Source organism: Populus alba, chromosome 6 (assembly GCF_005239225.2).
Source record: "Populus alba chromosome 6, ASM523922v2, whole genome shotgun sequence".
NCBI classification, from domain to species: domain Eukaryota; kingdom Viridiplantae; phylum Streptophyta; class Magnoliopsida; order Malpighiales; family Salicaceae; genus Populus; species Populus alba.
This window is the reverse complement of record NC_133289.1, coordinates 24,998,685-25,012,669: the sequence shown is the minus strand read 5'-3', so window position 1 is coordinate 25,012,669 and position 13,985 is coordinate 24,998,685. Positions and strand designations below refer to the sequence as shown.

The 13,985-nt window shown below is 30.2% G+C and overlaps 1 pseudogene; it reads right to left on the bottom strand.

Annotated features, from left to right (window-relative positions):
* Positions 1–2,607: 2,607 nt before the first annotated feature.
* On the bottom strand, positions 2,608–4,150 carry LOC118027524 (uncharacterized; annotated as a pseudogene).
* Positions 4,151–13,985: the final 9,835 nt, after the last annotated feature.

The following is a 13,985-nucleotide window of genomic DNA, read 5'->3' as shown; positions in this document are numbered from 1 at the left end:
CAAACTTTCCTGTGTTTGTTTGTCATTAGAAAAATTGGTCAACGAAAAACACTTTCTAATCAATTTCAGTCAAATAAATATTTGACTTGGTTTTTAGAAAAGTGTTTTTCCTTTAGCTGTGTTTGTTTTCTGAAAAGTGGTTTCCGGAAAAACACTTTCCAAACTTTCTTGTGTTTGTTTACCAGTAGAAAAGTTGGTCAATGGAAAACACTTTCCAGTAAAGGAAAATTTAGCTTGGTTTTCAGGAAAGTGTTTTCCTGAAGAATTTGGGAGGAAAACACTTTCCGGAAGTTGTGAAAAATTTAGAAGTGTCATTATTTGCTGATTATATTAAATTTAATCCTCAAACTTTTGATTGCTATATATATTTTGTTTTGAATATTTATTTTTCAATTTCATCTCTTTAAAATTTTATTTTTATATTAACTTTGGTCCTTATTTTTTATAATTGCTATTTGCTTTTTCCTTATCATATTTTTATTGAAATTTTTTATTTATTAAATTTGGTCCTTATTTTTTTATTGTTACTTATTTTATTTGAAATAATTTATGAAATGTTGATTATTATTATTTTAATTTCTTCATCTTTCATTTTTTTTTTAATTTTTTAGATTTGATCTCTATTATTTTGATTATTATTTATTTTATTTGAGATAATTTATGAAATTATATATTTTTTTTCAATTTCATTCTCATTCAACTTTTTAATTTGTAAGATTTGTTCCTCATTATTTTAATAAACTTGAGAAAAATAAAATATTAATAAGTTATTTTTACAGCTCATTTTCCATGACATAACCAAAATACTGGAAAGTGTTTTCCAACTCATTTTTCATTACACTACCAAGCATCAGAAAATATTTTCTCGGAATTCACTTTCCTGAAATTTACTTTCCCCGAAATTCACTTTCCAAAAGAAAACTACTTTCTAGCAAACAAACGGGGCCTCAATAATATTGAAAATTTTACTTTCAGTGAACTGAGTTCCTGGTCAAACTTTCCATTTCTCTTGGTAGTTCTTATTCCATGTGATGTGTGTGTGTCTCTCTCTCTCTATGCCAATTGGAGCTTTTTGATTCTTTTCCAGCTGCCAATGAAAAAACCTACTTTCAATTGATGTCTGTCTCCTTTTGACGGGCCAACCTTTTCCAGGTTTCGTCTCCTTTCTGTTCTTTTTGCACCCTCCTTGCTTCCTGGAGCCATTTTCCAGAAAGCACTTGAGAATGTGATGCAAATGAACGAGAAAGCTATCTTAAAGTCTCATATTTACTCCCAAATCAAGTAAATATGAGACTAGAAGGGCACTTGGAATTCTTTGAAAAAGAATTGCGAGCCAGTGCCCTTCTAGATTTCTTCTTCATGACATATACAAAACTTTATGACCCCCAACGGCCTTGGGGTCTTTGTTATATTTCCATATATAAGCCTATACAAAAGAAAGAAAGAAAACTTCTCTCATCTACCACAATGGATGGATATATAAAAAAAGGAAAACGAAAAAAAAAAAAAAAAATCCTTCATCGTTCCTTGTTTGTAATTTATAATTCTTTCAATTGGGATGAATTGACTTTCACCATTTTTCTTTTTATCAACTAAATAATAATGTTATCATTGCAAAATGACCATCTTTCATGACAATTATACCATTAAAGAACAAGTAACATGTGATCGAACTAGCTTTTATAAAATATCTGCCCGAGGCGTGCATTATTGCAGCTCAAGTCGATTTCATGTTTCTTTGTAAGAAATATAAAGAAAAAGTGGTAGTCATGTCATCATGAGGTGCATGGACTGGAATTTTAAAGTGTTCTTACAATTTATTCACACAGCAAAATTGAATTTTAGTGCCTATTGTTTGATACCTATATCAGTATTTTAAAAACACTTGTTTAATTATATAAAAAAGAACTATATACCAGCTTGAATGATAGTTATGACATATCTTTATTGATATATTGGATCTATCTATATTTATGTCTAATATCAGTAAATATATATGATAAATGTCACCAAAATTATCATAAATTAATATTGTCAACATAATAAAAGCAATTGTAAAATATCGTTCTTAAATATGCTAAAATGGCCCTTTTATTTGGATTTTTTTTATAAAATATAATTAATAATAAATTCATATTCATATTCATATTCAAAACCAGTTGCTCAAAACATTCTGTTTATCATATTAAATAATCATTACAATTTAAGATTTTAATCTTTTTTTTTAGTCTTCAAAATCGGTTTTACATGGTGATTGCTCAAATCACCTGTTTCTTTTTCCTATGACCGAAAGAAATATTTTCTCATATTTACTCCATGACTACTTGTTCATTTGCTTCTTAGTAGTGGTAATGGGGCCATCCTTTTTAGCGTAAAAAGAAAGAGAAAAAAAAAATGAGATGATTTTGTAATTCACATATTCAACAATGCTGTGTTAGTGTAATCATCAAAAATATTTCCAGATAATGAGTGGTCACAATTTCCTCAGACCACATTCAAGAATCTCTCACCAACAGAAAGAGATCAATGAAAGTCGTAACAGAAGCCAAAGTAAATGAAGTTAGATGTAGACTGAAACAAAGGGCATTGCAAGATCGAAGGATACAGTGAGGATCAATGATTAAGATTAAATTTTATTTTGATTGCCAAAACCAAGAAAATAAAAGGACAGTACTGTGATACATCGCTAAAACTAACCAACCTGGAGTTGGGCACTTCCCCACGGAACTTGGAAGGAGAGGTTGAGACAGTTCAACATTTATTATGGTAGAACAGCTTGCACACATAGAAACTTTTCCAATCGAATTTTTTTTTTTTTTTTTTTAACATGAGAGGGGTTCAAACTCGAGAACTATTAGCCTGGAGGGCGTGGACATGAAAGCAACTTATCGTAGATTATTGGCAAAGGCATCTTCTGTCCATTACTCATCTGTTGAATCAAGAAATGAAAGCAATGACATGAAATCAAAACCTTGTTCAGCTTGAACGCATTTATTGCTAGTCCAATCTGCCTCCAACAATTCAGAAAACTCTGCTATTTCTCTTGGATTGCATCCATTAATAGACACACTACAATGATCACCATCTACCTGTATGGTATTAGTGGAATGATTAGCAGTACTAGTTATATCATTGAGGCCACTTAACTTTGGGAAGTCTGAATCAAGAATCTTGAAGAAGTCTTCCATATAATGAAAATCCATCAAAAAGCTGGACAAATTGTCATTATCCCCAGATGCTAACCCCTTGCTTGATGATTCATTTTCATGATGTGTGTTGGATGGTGCCATTGCAAGAGTACTAACTAGATGATCTTGAGCCATATTGTTTTCTTGTAATGCAGTAGTGGGAACAACCACCCCAGTAGTGCAGTTCTGTGATTCAATGGTCTGATTCTTGACATTTGATGCTGCTGCCCATTTTCAGATCCTGATGCTATTTGTTTCCTATCAACTCTAGGCTGCTTCCGAGATTGCGAGCGCTGTGCCTTCTTAGCGATATTGGTGTGCCAATAATTCTTTATTTCGTTATCTGTTCGTCCCGGAAGCCGTCCTGCTATCAGAGACCATCTGGTGGAAAAAGAAAGAAAAAGGTTAACTGAGTATCACCTATCCATCTTCATTAACAACATACTCAATCCCTTGAAAGAAGGAAATAATGCATGTACACAGCACCTGTTGCCTAAGAGCTTATGCAGCCTGATAAATGAGGTCTTCTTCATCATCTGAGATGTTGCCTCTCTTAATATCAGGTCTCAGGTAATTCATCCAGCGAAGCCTGCAACTCTTCCCACATCTCTTAAGTCCTACGACATGCATGTAGGCATCAGACACAGTTCAATTGTCCAATCCTAATAACATGCAATGACTCATGCACAGTATATATGTATAGAACATGTAAGCATAAATGGTTTCTTAATTACCTGTTTCTTTGACAATATTGCTCCATTTACCTTCACCATGGATCTTGACATAATCCACAAGCATTTCATCTTCAGGAGGTGTCCATGCTCCTTTGTTCATACCATCCGCTGAGCACCTCGGCTTTCTTCCCATCTCTTGCTGTATCTCACTCCTAGCTACTCGATGTCCTTTGGATGTCTGGATACTTGGTACTACTGGCTTTTATTATTGATAGTGTGTATAGAGTCGATGCCCCAACAGTGCGAGATGACTTTTATGGTATTGAATCGAGCCACTTATACATGCCACAGATAGCATGAGCGTCCCAAGCTATAAAAAGGACCACTTCATCACTCATTATATAGGAAAGGACCCCAGGCATTGATTAAATTTTTATCATCAAATTTGCCAACGTGCTTTTGCTTCCAATTAATTAGCACCTAAAACGACAGTGGTCAAGTTGCACAAATAACGACAACTATTCTCTGTCATACACTATTTTTATATTGCTGAAATGTTTTGTTTCAAATATAAAAAGAATTAGAATTTAATTAATTGAAGAGGCTAGCTAAAACATTTCACAAAACATAATTAAATATTTATTGTCATTATCATATATTTATCGAATGGATCTTTCCTAGCTTGCATCTTTCATTTTTGGATTGTTTTCAATTGTATAAAATAATATGAGTTATCACAAGTCTCCAAATTAAATAATTTTTATTCCATTAATGGGGTGTTTTAATTAATTAATAAAAAGTAATTCAGTGACCCCACCTTTAATACAGAAATAACAAAAAACAAAACCAACAAATTGAATTATTTTTTTTTCTCAAGATCTTGGATGGGTGTTACGTGTAGTGTCAACCATGGTCTCCACGTCGCATGCCCTCCTTGTTTTTTTCTGCCATTAATGTTATTTCTCAGTATGATTTTTTTTTTTTCCATTTCGTGATTAATTATAATTATAAAATTCAACCACCCTTCCATGTTTTCTCTTCTCCAGAACTAACATTTGGCCATTTTCGAGTTCTGGAGACTAGAAAGTTGGTTGGCTTCTATCAGTCCACAATACAAGAAACGAATAGCGATATACTTAGGGAATTGAAAGTTTGTTAGTTAGCGACAAAAAAAGACTCCAACCATCACTCAATGATCCATGCTTTCTTTGTCCTCGGCCTCTCTCTCAAATCTTCTTTCTCCGTGACGTAAATCTAAGTGCCCACATCTTGGACTTTAATGTTGGTCTTTGGGGGTGTTTGTGGGGGTTAAAGGAGGGTGGTGGGGGTGCTTAATTTTTAATGTCAAGAGAAATTGCTATTCATCAAGAACTCTGTATAATTATGATAATTGAGATGAACTGACTCAATGATGCTTCTTGTCGCACTGCATATGGATATGAGCACACCAAGTTATCCTCAGAGAACAGGCAAAAAACCTCTTCGTGCAAAAAACTGATGCCTTGCACAACACTTTGCCATTGATAGTGCATGTGCATTTAAACGTTATGCCAAAACATTTGCAGAAAAAGAACAAGTAAGAAAGAAAAGAAAAACATATGATCAAGATCCTCAATGGAATCATTACAGAAGAAAAAACATGGAAAAAAAATATTCCTCCCAAATCTGTTCTGTCTGGTTATAGAAGAAAGTCTGTTGAGGATTGCAAACCAATTAAACCACACAATTCGTTGAGGACTCCTTACCAATTCGAACCACACGCTGACTCCAAGTCCCTTTATTCTATAGAAAATCTCCAACTGATCTGATTGTGGGGGATGTGACCATCTAGGCTGAGCTTCCATTATTAGAATTAACCAAAATACACACATTTGGGGAATAGAGTCATAGAGATGCGTGTTCTTTCATGACAATGATTTGCTATCGTTGAATCCGCACTAATCTAGACGTAAAAATTGAATACATTTTGATCCATATCATAAAAATTATTTTTTATACCATTGGTCATTTCATGCACATAAAAATATGTACGTAGTCATACTTACGAAAAAAAAATTATAATATATAAATAAAAATATCAACAAAAATAATTTTATTAATAAATTACGGTAAATTTTACAAGATAAAATATTTCTATATATGTCCCTTTCAGTATACACTCGATGAAAAAATTTTATCGGTGCATACTAAAATAATTATATTAGAAAAAAATAATATATATAATAAAAAATACATGTAATACTTACAAGTCATATTAACAACACAATAAATCTGTTGCTAAAATTCGTAAGTAGTTTTTTAAGTTATAACCTAGGCAATCACCCCCTCCCCTTCCCCCTTTTCTTTTTATTCTTTTTCTTTTATTATTATTTTTTTTTTTGTAAAAAACAAAAAAAAAAAATCACTAACTACCTGCTCGTTTTATGTGATCATGAAAAAAAAGGAAGCTGCAAAGTTTCTCGTGCTAGCTAGTCTAGTTGTTTAGCTGGAAATCAAGCAACATTACATATAATTATTATTTTTTTTGTTTTAAACTCATTTTTAAAATGTTAATTTTTTGGCATTTTGATAAGTATATGTAATTTGTTTGTGTGTTTACTTGTTTTAATAGCTTTTTTCTCATATAAATTTGTTGTATTTATGTATGATTTATACATGTTAGGGTTTGTTTGATATTTTAAAAAATTATATTTGTTTGTAATTTGATAAATATGATTTTAATTTTTGTGATTTAGGTGTTTTGTAATGAAATAATTAATGACTCATTTTAATGTGTGCATTTTATATTTTATCAATTTTATTGTTAAGTTGAGAATTTCAATAAATATGGAGGAATTTAAATTTTTTCCTAGAAAATTGATAATGATTTAAGGGTGCTATTAAAATATATTAAATAAGTTTGAGTTAAAATCAATGTTAGATAATTTATTTAATTCACATAATTAATTGATATATGTTTCCATCAATATTTTATATAGATTTGATATAAATAATGAATAATCATTTTTGAATGTATTGAGTTTTCACCCAAAGGGTTGCACCTAATAGATTATTGTAATGGGTTTGAGCTTTTTATTAAATACTTACTATCTAATCCTAGAAATATTAGTAAGGGGTGGTATTAGAAGTCTATGTAAGATGTGTAAAAATAATAATAAAAAAATTCAATTCAGATGTTGTAATGATGCATCTTCTACAAAAAAAAATTCATAAGAAAAAAATACTTATAATTAGTTTGCACATGAGAACCATATGTTCCTAACGAGACCATGATAAAAAAAAAATATACGGTTGTGTTAACTTCTAAGTTCTAGCAATATGCATGGAGTTGTAGATGATAATAGTAATCCTTATATAAATATAATTATGAATGTGGATGAGAATGAATCAGGGTCATGTTAGGTGAATGTCCAAATCATAGATGAAAAAACCAAAATGCAAAGCACGACCAAAGTTTTTTAATCTTTTGAAAGATTCTAATAAACCATTATAGGTATTTAGTGCATAAATCACAATAAATTAATCAATTGTTGCATACGTATTCACCATCAAGTAGATCATGGGTTTGAGTGAGGTCGTTTATGATATAATTATTGAATGAATGAGAAGCATTTTACATAAAGGGAATAGGATTGAAAGAGAATTTCTTACTTTTAAATCCATGATGAAACCCCTTTGGCCTAGGATACTAGAAAATTGACATGTATCCAAACTTCTACATGTTGTACTACTTTGAAAATACATATTTGACTGAGTGTAGAACATGTGAGCATGTTCGTTATAAACCCAAAATTGGCAAAGGAAGGATTTTTGTCTTATATAAAAAAACTTGTATACTTTCTAATCACTCCTAGAATGCAAAGGTTTCTTAAATTAAATACATTGGGTACCTCACACCCTCGAGTTGGAAAGTAAATGCATAGATGAAAAATCTTGTTTAAGTTAATTTTTTGTATTGGAAGTATTGATATTATGCTATTATATTTGCTTGTATGTTAAGAAACTTTAAAAATATTTTAAATTATTTTTTTGTCGGGTATGTAATTAAGGACAACACCCTTATTTAACAAATAATATAGTTTTGTTTGTATTTATATCTGAATGTGTTTTGTGTCCTAAAGAAATTAATGTTTATTGTGAATAAATTAATATTTAAAATTATGTATATGAAATCATAACAATGTTAATTATTAAAAAAGATTGAAAAATTTTAACAGTGTATTTTTCGAGCTGATGAAGAACTCTATTAGTGAAGGAAAAATTCAACTTAAAGAGGAAAATATAAAATTTGATGTTTGAGGACTTAATTAGAAATTTTTTAAAGGATCAATTGAATTTTATTAAATTGGCTTTAATTGTAAGAAAAATCATTTTTTAAAAGTCAATTTGAGTTTTAAATTAGAAGAAATTAAAAATCTAAGGATCAATTATAATTTTTTAAAAATTTTTTATTTTTAGAGGATCTATCCATTTCAAATTTAATGTATTGGTTTAAAATGACTTCACCTAAAATACAAAATATTTACATGGCTGGATGGTCCAAAATCAACTTTTTTACATATGACTTTTCTTCTTAGATGTCTATTATTAAGGGGCAAGAGAAATCCAAGGTGGATTAAGATTCCAGTTTCTCTTTGATTTTTACATAGACTATTAGTGTGGTTCAAATGTAGTTTTTAAATCTAATTTTAGATACACTAGTAATCGATCTCATTTGTAGTGTGGACGAATTTGAGATGTGAATAAATACATATCACTAATTCAGGTTACTCTTTCCTATTATGTTTTTTTTTTTTTTCCTCTTATATTATCTGTAACTATATATTTTATCTTCTATTAAATGGTTTTTAACTCTTAAAGGAGTCATCTTTAAAATAACAATCTTTTGATTAATATACTAAATTATTATTAAAAAAAAAACGTTTATTTCATGTCTTTGTTAGGTAGAAAAACTTCAAATAGTTTGACAATAATTCGGAAATGAAGACAAGGTGTAGTTTTGTATTAAAAAATAATTAAATACAAGTTCAAAAGAAATGAACAATAATTTCCCATGCACTCACAGGGTCGGTGGCTTGGTGATGTTTATAAAGAGACAAGACAATTGTTTTGAGTTTAAAAAAAGAAAAAACGTTTTGCCTGGGTGCTTTATTGAAATGTCATTCACCTCTAAAAACATCAAATAAACATAAAACAAGCGTAGATTTTTTAAATATTTTTTCTTCAATCCATATTGTTTAAGAATATCTCAATATTACCCTTTCATCAGTTTCCAAATAGCTTTCGATATTACCCTTTTCAGTTTCCAGAGCTTTTTATGTTACAATTTTTAAATATTTTTGTGAGCTAGAGGGTACTTGTAATATGTATGAGAGTTTAAGGGGAAAAAACAAGAGAGAAAAGTGAGCAAATATGAGAATTCATCTTTTTTATTAAAGTTATTTAGTAGTAAATGCATGATTGAAACTCTTAAAAAACTGTATATGTAACATGAAAAAGTGTTAATTCTAGAGGTCGAAGTGGGCGATGTTAATGAATCTACAGGGATCGAAATGAATTTTGTCCCTCCCGAATCTTTCTACCTACCATTTATTTATAAAGCAGATTGACACGGGGTGTCGAGACACGTGTAGAACAGGTGATTAATTAACATGGACAGAGCTCTCAGAATCATGGATGGCCGGTCACCTCTGTAACCTGCCTGGGCTCACGTTTTCTCCAGCTACTGTATGGCACTTGCTCTGTAATGCATGTTCTGTCCCATTCGTTAAAAAACAAAAAAATACCGGTGATACATGGTTGTGATAACATCTAGTGGTAGAATTATTTTTTGTAGTAGTACAGAGTATGGTATCAAAGTGACAATAATAATGAAAATATGTTGCGACATAGCCAAGTGGTAGCCAACAAATGGAAACAGTAATGATGGTGATGTTAACATAATGATAAATAATTATTATTTTAACAATAATATTACAATGACAATGGTGATAATGGTATAAATAAGAAAAAGGTTTGATTTATCTTGATAAAAAATCACAGTGATGACAATAAATGATTGTGGTGACCCGAGTAATATGATAATAAGGTGTTGTGGTGGTGTTTTTGACAACTATGATTGAAATGGTTAAGTTATAATGTTGGTAAATATTATAAATGAGAAGTTATTACCAAGGAAAATATTAATTTCCTCATTTTCTTTGAGATTTAAATATTTCTTCTTCTAAATTATCACCATTCCACCCCCCCTGAATTTATTAAAAACTATATATATTAACTTAATTTTTAGTTTTTGTTTGCATTGAAAAATCACAGAAAAAAAAAGCTTTTATTAAATTCACTGCGATTCTCCTTAAAAAAAATATATTCCCTAACCCACTACTTATCTTGGCTACAATGAAGAGAAAGATATATAAAACTTGCCAAGATTTATTACTAAAGTCGAAACTAGTTGGAATGGATTATTTACAATTATAAACAACTTTCCTCTCGCTGCGGCGCGCGTCGTGTGTTTCTATATATATATTAAGCAATTTTAGTCACAAGAAAGTCTTTAAAATTCACGTGCTATGGTCACTTGTATACTTTTTTCTTCACCATTAACACTTTCCATCCTAGCTGTCGAATTGTATATATAAAAAATGTGATGATTGATGAAGCCAAGAAGAAGGAAGGAAGGAGTGCTGAAAAAACAAAAACAAAAAATGATAAAAGTTTCTGGGTTCATAAAAAAAATAAAAATAATCAATAATAATAAAAAAAAACCTTCATTGACGGTATACATTGTTAAAAAATAATTAAGACTTCTATGATCTGAGAAGGCAACAGTACAGTACGAACGTACACCTAGCTGCATGAAATTATGGCCTTTTGTTTGGATAGTAGGAAACGACGTCCGCCGGTAGCTGAGATATCGAATCCAATTCCAGAACCACACGCATTTTAAGGTCGGACACCGTTTTTTTTTATTCGTTTTTTCTTAGGAATTCGAAACCTTACCCTTTTTTAATTATGCCCCAATTTCAAGCTTTCAGTGACGTATTGGGATTTCGAATGGAGTTTTCTTGGTGACACAGGAGGAAAACACATTATAGCCAGGATCCATTTGGGTATAGTATTTCAATTTAAATAAAATTATTAGATAAAAATTGAATTGAAAAATCACAAGATATACAGTCCATTTAGACTATAGTTTCGTATACACAATTATTCCAAACAACAAAAAAAAAACAAGAATTTAGTAAGTAGATATGCTAAGGACTTGTATCTTTTTTTTTAACATATGGGCTTTCCAACCCAATATACAAGTAGAAGTGAGTGACTGGAAATCACAAGTTCATATTCCCGTGTGATTTTTTGATTCTTGAGAATAGCCATAAATTCATAAAAAGGCTGTTTCGTCACAGCTCAAGTTCAATCACAGCACTCATGAAGGTTGAGTACCCCAATGTCAGAGAAAAAGCTAATATTTTGAAGAGGCTGTTTCGTCAAGAAGCGAGGAGGAAGAAAGTAGCCGGCTGCAGCACTCACCCCATAAAGTACTAGTCACCATCCAGACACCTTTCTCAACACTATCGAATTAATGCTTACACCTGCACATCTCAGCACTTCTGGCTCTGAGCTGAAGGGTTGTTTTCATTTATTTAATCTCAGCACTTCTGTTCTTTCTGGGGCGACCAATCACGTAGCTAGAGGGATTAAATTATTTAAAAAAATAGAAGCCTTTTGCTTGTTAGTTAGCGGAATATTAAATTAATTCACGTGACGTTATTGAATTAAGATAAATTCATTTACGGATATTATATATTTAAAAAAGAGGAGCTTTTACTTGTTCAGAAAATTAAAGATATGAAGTAACTTAAGTTGAATTAGTCTAATACCTGGTTTGATGTGGGTGTCTGATGTTTGCTTGATCCATACCACACAGGAGTGCACTGATGACATCTGAGTCTGAATCGAAGTATTACTATGCAGGTTCAACCAGAGAAAATACTCATGATCCACCAACAGGGAAATGCAACATGTGCACATAATACTTATCGGTCATCAACTCCAGACATCTTATTGATATTTCAAGATTTATCAGCAGTCAGATCAACACCTGCAATTTGTTTTTGTAAATGGGATGTATACGTAAGGCATGAAGTGTGAACAAGTTTCCGCAAAGTTTGTCACAGGCAAAAAAATGGTAGAGTGACAACGATAACTAGCCAATTAAATAAGAAATCTCTCCAGAAGATTTACTTTCTGTACACATACTTTCATTGACTAAACTCCATAAAGCAAGAACATAAAGAAGTTAAGAGATAACTCCAGGACTACACCTGAACCAGCCTGTTCCATCCTCTAGAAGGAAACCATCACTGATTACCTTTTCAGATTTATCAAGCCCCAGTCCAGCCCCAGTACCTACACCAAAAAGATGTCGAAAAGAAAACACCATGAATGAAAAGTATCGATCAAAACATGGTATTACATGAAAACAATGTTAGTCTCTAGGTAGCTCCAATACCATCATTTAGTGCCTTCTATTAGTTTCTGTTTTCAGTTCTTTTTTTTTTTTTTAAAGAAAGAAGGAAAGATTTTAGTTATGGAAGCGAAATGGATTTTTCCTCTAACAAAATAATCATAAGAGAGGAAATAAAAAATTTGAGGATAGATTAGGAGATTATTCAAAGAAATACAATAATAATCTGATCAGATGAGAGTTGTGGATGATAGAACAAATAGATAGAGAGAATATTTATGGAGTAGTAGGCCTGTTTGTTTGTTGGAAAATAGTTTTTTTTTTTAAAGTGAATTATTTTCTGATGTTTGGTAGTATAATGAAAAATAAGTTGGAAAACACTTTTCAGTGTTTGGTTATGTCATGGAAAATGAGCTAGAAAATAACTTATTAATGTTTTATTTTTCTCAAGTTTATTAAAATAATGAGGAACAAATCTTATAAATTAAAAAGTTGAATGAGAATGAAATTGAAAAAAAATATAATTTCATAAATTATTCTCAAATAAAATAAATAATAATCAAAATAATAGAGATCAAGTCTAAAAAAAAAATGAAACATGAAAGAAATTAAAATAATAATAATTAACATCTCATAAATTTATTTCAAATAAAATAAATAACAATTAAAACAATAAAAATCAAATTGATAAATAAAATTTTCAATAAAAAAATGATAAGAAAAAAGCAAATAACAATTATAAAAATGAGGATTAAAGTTAATATAAAATTAAATTTTAAGAGATGAAATTAAAAAATAAATATTCAAAAAAAAAAAAAAAAAAAAAAAAAAATATATATATATATATATATATATATATATATATATATCAATCAAAAGTTTTTGAGGACCAAATTTGATATAATTATCAAATAATATAAATATTTTTAAAATTTTTCACAACTTTCAAAAAGTGTTTTCTGCCCAAATTTTTCAGGAAAAACACTTTCTTGAAATTCAAACCAAATTTTTCTTGACTGTAAAGTATTTTTTATTAACTAACTTTTCTAATAATAAACAAACACAAAAAAGTTGGAAACACACGTAACCGTAATAACATAAATAAATTTCAGGAAGTAAGGAAGAGGTTAAAAACCTTTGTATTTAAGAATAATATCCGTACAGTGAAAATGCTATAACCGTCAAATATAAAAAGATAGATTCGTGGATATTAAAATAAATAAATAGAGAGAGAGGGGAGAGGATATGGAGTAATAATAAAAGAAATTAAATTAAGGAAGGAAGGAAGGGAGAGGTTAAAAAGCTTTGTATTTGAATAAAGATGAAAATGCTCGGTTAAATAATATCCGTACGGTTACATGCTGCACGGTGAAAATGCGCTAACCATCAAATTTGAAAAGATGAGATTTGTGGGTAACAAAATACATAGAGAGAGGGAGAGGGAGAGTTTGGAGATAATAATAATAATAATAATAATAATAAAAGAAATTAAATGAAGGAAGGAAGGAAGAGGTTAAATACCTTTTATATACGCATGTTCGTTGAAAATGCTCTAATACTCATTGCAAAGGAAAGAGTATGAAATAATAATAAAAAAAGAAAATAGATAAAGGAAGGAAGGAAGGGAGATGTTAAATACCTTCCATACATGTAACA